A 7,073-nucleotide genomic window follows, 5' to 3' on the forward strand; every position below is an offset into this window, starting at 1 on the left:
CCACTTCATCAGACTCTTACATTGTGTGTCTTTTTATTTGGATTTGTCATCATCATCATCATCATCATCACAATCATCATCATTACCATCATCATCATCACCATCATTTAATGTCTGTTTTCTATGCTGGCATGGATTTCACAGTTTGATACAACTCGGCAAGTCACAAGGTGACACTGATCACCAAGGCCAGCTTCAATAGAGTTCCTACGGCTGGATGCTCTTCCTAACACCAGCATCTTCACATAATGTGGAGTGCTCAGCGTGTTCATTTTATGAGCAAGCTGATCTGTTGATCAGATCAACGGGAACCCTCATCGTCATAACCGATGGAGTGCCACTGAAAAAATATTTATATATATATATTCTTTTACTTGTTTCAGTCATTTGACTGTGGCCATGCTGGAGCACTGCCTTTAGTCGAACAAATCGACCCCGGGACTTATTCTTTGTTAGCCTAGTACTTATTCTATCGGTGTCTCTTGCCAAACCGTTAAGTTACAGGGACGTAAACACACCAGCATCGGTTGTCAAGCGATGGTGGCAGGGGTGGGGTGGGAGACAAGCACAGGCACACAAACATATATACGATGGGCTTCTTTCAGTTTCCATCTACCAGATCCACTCACAAGGCTTTGGTTGGCCTGAGGCTGTGGTAGAGGACACTCGCCCAAGATACCACACAGGGGGACTGAACTCGAAACCATGTGGTTGGGAAGCAAGCTTCTTACCACACAGCCACCCCTGCACCTACATGTATGTCTAATGACTAAAATAAGTAAAACATACAGGCAATATACACTCATTTAACATGCCTTCTTTCCATGCTGGTATGGGTTGGACAGTTTGTCAGGAACAGACTAGCCAGAGGGCTGAACCACCCTCATTATCATCACCTCTACCATTATCGCCACTATCAACATTATCATCATCTATATCACCTTCGCTGCCACTGCTGCCATCATAATCAGCATCAACATCATCAGTGTCATCATCATTGTTGTCACTATCATCATCGCCACCATCACCACCATCACCATGATGATCATCATCATTACCAGCATCATTATTGAATTTCCTGCTCCTCTGTTTACAAATTACTGTTACTGCTGCTGTGGCTGTTGTTGTTGTTGTGGTAGTGGTGGTGATGATGGTTTTTTGTTTGTTTGTTTGTTTTGTCATCGTTTAAGCCCAGGTCAGCTCAGACTGAGCAGAAATATGATCCAAAAAAAAAATCCCCATTCCAGCAACGACCCCCTCCATCGACCCCTACCCCCCGGACCCCACCAAGCCCCTCTCCACCCATTATTTATTTTATCCGCCCCCCCCCCCCAACGGCGTCCTATATTTTAATCGGTAATTTTTCAGATTAACACCCGCACGATCTTCACTAGGGTGTTAGGGTTACGGTTTTAGGGTCAGGGTTAGGGTTTTAGGGTTAGCTTTAAGGTTACGGTTACGGTTAGGGACGGAATTCCCTAACCCAAACCCTAACCCTAACCGTAACCCTAAAACCCTAACCCTGACCCTAAAACCCTAACCCCAACACCCTAGTGAAGATCGTGCGGGTGTTAATCTGAAAAATTACCTTTTAATCACTACCAAAATCCAGTATAACATGAAACGTTATATTGTCGACAGCAGGGTGTTGTTCGAAAGACATTCGGCTGCTATTTCTAGAAGGTCAAATCAAGAGGACCTCATACTGGCTCATACTTGTTGTTATTATAGTCACCGTTACATTTGTTGTTGTTATCCAATTGTACCCAAATAAACTGCCAGATGTTACACAACAATCTATATTCGTATTTCTTTAAATTTATTCGGTAGTCATTATTAATTCGTTACTTCAACCGGTGAGATAGGGTGAGTTCGTTATACGTTCGCAATTATTTCATTTATACTAACATTCCATTCATTAGAATTATCCATTAAATAACTTTTGCTGCAGTTGTGAATATTTCTCTCGTTCCACCCTTACGTTCACATTCTCTTCCTTCATCTATCTGTCAATCTGTTTGTTTGTCTATCTGTCTCTCTCTCTTTCTCTTTGTCTGTCTGTCTGTCAGTTTGTCTCTCTTTCTGTCTGTTTTTCTGTCTATCTATCTATCTATCTATCTATCTATCTATCTATCTATCTATCTATTTGTCTGTCTGCTTGTCTGTCTCTCTATCTGTCTATCTGTCTTTCTGTTTGTCTATCTGTCTATCTATCTGTCTGTCTGTCTTTCTGTCTGTCTATGTCTTTCTATCTATCTATCTATCTATCTATCTATCTATCTATCTATCTGTCTGTCTGTCTATCTATCTATTTGTCTGTCTATTTGTCTGTCTCTCTATCTGTCTATCTTTCTTTCTCTCTTTCTGTTGGTCTATCTCTCTATCTGCCTATCTATCAATCTGTCTGTCAGTTTGTCTGTCTATCTATCTATCTATCTATCTATTGTCTTTCTGTCCCTCTCTCTCTCTCTCTATCTACCTATCTCTCTTTCTCTCCATCCATCCATCCATCTATCCATCCATCCATCCTTCTACCTATCTTTCTTTCTTTCTTTCTTTCTTTCTGTCTGTCTGTCTATCCATCCATCCAACCATCCATCTATCTTTTACTTGTTTCAGCCATTGAACGGTGGCCATGCTGGTGCACTGAGGATTTAGTCAAACAAATCAATCCCACTTTTGCTGTTTTTAAAGTCTCTTGCTTATTCTGTCAATCTCTTTTGCCAAACTGCTAAGTTACAGAAGTGTAAACAAACCAACACCAATTCTCTCTCTCTCTCTCTCTCTCTCTCTCTCTCTCTCTCTCTCTCTCTCTCTCTCTCTCTCTCTCTCAAACACACACACACAAATCTAGATTAGTGGTTTGGTCATTTGGTTGAAAATAAGGTCATGAGTTTGATTCCCAGTGGCACATTATGTCCTTGAGCAAGACACTTTATTTCACATTGCTCCTGTCTATTAGAGCTGGCAGAAATAATTAGTATGTGTATTTCAAAAAGAGCCATCCTTGTCCTGTTCTGTGCAATACTGAATCTCCCTGAGAACTACATTAAGGGTACACACGTGCCTGTGGAGTACTCGGCCACTTGCATGTTAATTTCACGAGCAGCCTGTTCTGTGTTGATCAGATCTAATGGAATCCTCATCATCATAACAGAGTACCAGCTATGCATGTGTATATATATATATATATATATATATATATATATATATATATATATATATACACACACATATATATATGTACATATACATATATATATTTATATATATATATATATATACTTATATATATATATATATATATATATATATATATATATATATATATATATATACATATATATAAGTATATATATCATACATACACATATATACACACACATATATATACGTACACATATATACACATATATATATATATATATACATACATACACATATACACACATATATATCTACACATATATATATGCACACACACATACGTACACAGGGTACGGTGAATAAACTGTAGCCTAAATTACGCAAAAATGAAGATAAAAACTAACAACTCATTTTAACAGATATATTTACTAAAATTACAATAAAATATCTTGAAATACAAAAGAGTAAATTCATTCAATAAAATCGCCATTGGCTTCAACCATGGCCTCCAGACGACTTCGGATCTTCTGGACAGTCTCCTTGTTTAAGTTGGTGAATGCTGCCATAATCCTTGCCTTCAGTTCGTCTTTGGTGTTAGAAGGAGTTCTGTTGGTCTCTCACCCAACTGCACCCCACACATGATAATCAAGGGGGTTGCAGTCTGGGGAGTTAGGTGGCCAGATGTTAGGGGTGATGTGGTTGCAGAAATTGTCTGACAGCCATGACTGGGTTCTCCTGCTTGTGTGGCATGGTGCAAAGTCCTGTTGCCAGACATAGGATCTTTCCACAGCCACCCTCTTGACCCAGGGTAGCACCACCTCCTCCAGGCACTTGATGTAGACCCCTGTGTTTAGTCTGAGGCCATGTGATAAGATGAATGGAGGCATAATGTCACCATCACTAGTAATCACTTCAAACACCATGGTGTTGACTGGACGTTTGAATTTTATCACTCTCGGTAGATGTCCTCAGATTGACACCCAAACACTCTGAAATGTTCGTATTGGAGCTTCCGGTGCAAATACCAGGCAGTACAGCATGTCATTTCAAAATTTTGTGTGATGGTGCTGTTTTTCGCACAGACAGTGCCCAACTGACCCTACCATACTGTGTAGTCGACAAAATCAATGGCAAACAATGCACCTGCGCGAAATTAAAAGTACAAAATGGTGACAATTTACCCATTGCACCCAGTATATATATATATATATATATATATATATATATATATATATATATATATATATATACATATATACATATAGATAGATAGATAGATAGATAGACAGACAGATAGATAGATAGATAGATAGATAGATAGATAGATAGATAGATAGATAGCTATATAGATAGATAGATAGATGGGAATTTATCTATCTGTATTCTTCATATAAACCCATGAAGCTTTAAATCATATAGAACTGAGTCAAACTGTTATTAATGTGTGTGTGTGTGTGTGTGTGTGTGTGTGTAACCTGTTGCATTTTCTGACCATACTAAGGTTCTCAGCATAAAGTATCCTCACCTGCAGATCATCCTCGAACATGACAATCCGAGTAACAAAACACAAAGTGGCCTCAATCATTCTACACACTCTAAATTTACTCTTGTACATGCATTGAGTGCTTTTTTTGTTTCTGTGCTGTTTGTAAAGCCATGCTGCAAACTGAAATATTTGCAAACAGAAGCATGTGACCGTACATAAATACATATGCACAGATGTATGTGCATATGTACAGATGCATGTGTGTGCATAGTTATCAGGCAAACGAATGAAATATGATAGGATTACATACCTCTAATTAGTAACAGTTGTTTCAATAATTGGTATAACTGTATACATCACTCAACATGATGGGCTATACTTATACATATATATATACACACAATATATAAATATATATCATAATAATAATAATAAGAATAATAATAATAATAATAATAATAATAATAATAGGTTTAGAAATATATGTATAATTAATGCATCTCCTATAGTCAAACAAATCAATCACACTTTTGCTGTTTTTAAAGTCTTTTACTTATTCTGTCAATCTCTTTTGCCAAACTGCTAGGTTACAGGAGTGTAAACAAACCAACACTGCATGACACCTTGGGCAAGTGTCTTCTACTCTATCCTTGGGCCAACCAAAGCCTTGTGAGTGGTTTTGGTTGATGGAAACTGAAAGAAGCCCATCACATCATCATCATTTAATGTCCGTTGTCCATAGTGGCATGTGTTGGATAGTTTGACCAGGGCTGGTAAGCTGGGAGACTCCAGACTCCAGTCTGATTTGGCATGGTTTTCTACAGCTGGATGCCCTTCCTAATGCCAACCCCTCTGAGAGTGTAATTTGTGTGACACCAGTATCTACCATGACTCTGGTTCTGCTTGGTTTGGTGGATCTTCTCAAGCATAACATAATGCCAAAGGTCTTTGTCATTGCCTCCATGAAGCCCAACACTCGAGAGGGACTCAGCCACATTGCTTCTGTGAGGCCCAATGCTTGAAAGGAACTCAGCCACTTTATCTCTGTGAGGCCCAATGCTCGAAAGGAACTTGGACCCTTTGCCTCCGTAAGGCCCAACACTCAATATATATACATACATATATCATCATCATCATCATCATCGTTTAACGTCCGCTTTCCATGCTAGCATGGGTTGAACGATTTGACTGAGGACTGGTGAAACCGGATGGCAACACCAGGCTCCAGTCTGATTTGGCAGAGTTTCTACAGCTGGATGCCCTTCCTAACGCCAACCACTCAGAGAGTGTAGTGGGTGCTTTTACGTGTCACCTGCACGAAAACGGCCACGCTCGAAATGGTGTCTTTTATGTGCCACCCGCACAAGCCAGTCCAGGGGCACTGGCAACGATCTCGCTCGAAAATCCTACAGGAGCCAGTCAGGCGGTACTGGCAACGGCCACGCTCAAAATGGTGCATCTCATGTGCCACCCGCACAAGAACCAGTCCAGGGGCACTGGCAACGATCTTACTTGGCTTGCCGGGTCTTCTCACGCACAGCACATTTCCAAAGGTCTCGGTCAGTAGTCATCGCCTCGGTGAGGCCCAATGTACGAAGGTCTTGCCTCACCACCTCAGCCCAGGTCATCCTGGGCCTACCTCTTCCACGGGTTCCCTCAACTGTTAGGGTGTGGCACTTTTTCACGCAGCTATCCTCCTCCATTCTCACCACATGTCCATACCAGCGCAATCGTCTCTCTTGCACGCCACAACTGATGCTTCTAATGTTCAGCTTTTCTCTCAAGATACTTACACTCTGACGGGTATTCACATTGACATTACACATCCAACGGAGCATATATATATATATATAGGTTAAAAATAAGGAGTGTGTTGTGTAGCGTGAATATTTTCAGAAGTCAAACATTTGTTTTGTTTTGTTGTTTTAGTCGCATTCCCAGCAAATTCTCTTGCTGGTTGTCTCCAGGGTGGAAGCAATATTATCGACAATGGCACAAAATTGTGTTTGACACCCTGGCCAATACCTGACAAGGTGTTGGCGACCTTCTGCGTTTGTTCTCCATTTGTCTGTGTATTCAAGTATGTTTTTCAACTTGACTTTCTGTGTCTTCTTTATGTCTGTTTGTTTATGTGTTTAACTTCTGACTATATATGTATATATATATATATATATATATATATATATCTAGGGGTCAGCCACACTTAAGTGGCAATATACTACACTTTATCGTGCAGTTACTGTTAATACTTCATTTAGAGAATTAACATTGCTTGTTTTCACCTTTTCAATATCAGTGAAGAATGTCACTGGAAAAGAAGATATAAGATTTTGCCAGGTTTTTCTCTCTCACCAAGGTCATCAGCTGTCGAACGCCGAAGAAGGGAAATAACCCTGAAATCCGGATACGTTCGTGCTGCTGGTCGTGGTGAGAGGGATAA

At 39.9% G+C, this 7,073-nt stretch overlaps 1 protein-coding gene across 1 annotated transcript in view; it reads left to right on the forward strand.

The window, feature by feature from the left end:
* The first annotated feature begins 1,817 nt into the window (after nt 1-1,817).
* The window catches only part of LOC106868957 (anoctamin-7), a 313,520-nt gene continuing 308,264 nt past the window's right edge, over nt 1,818-7,073 (forward strand). The window contains exon 1 of the mRNA XM_089342450.1: nt 1,818-1,866. The gene's annotated coding sequence lies outside the window, so the exon portion shown is untranslated. The remainder of the gene's footprint in view (nt 1,867-7,073) is intronic.

Source organism: Octopus bimaculoides, chromosome 26 (assembly GCF_046866305.1).
Source record: "Octopus bimaculoides isolate indiv1 chromosome 26, ASM4686630v1, whole genome shotgun sequence".
NCBI classification, from domain to species: Eukaryota; Metazoa; Mollusca; class Cephalopoda; order Octopoda; family Octopodidae; genus Octopus; species Octopus bimaculoides.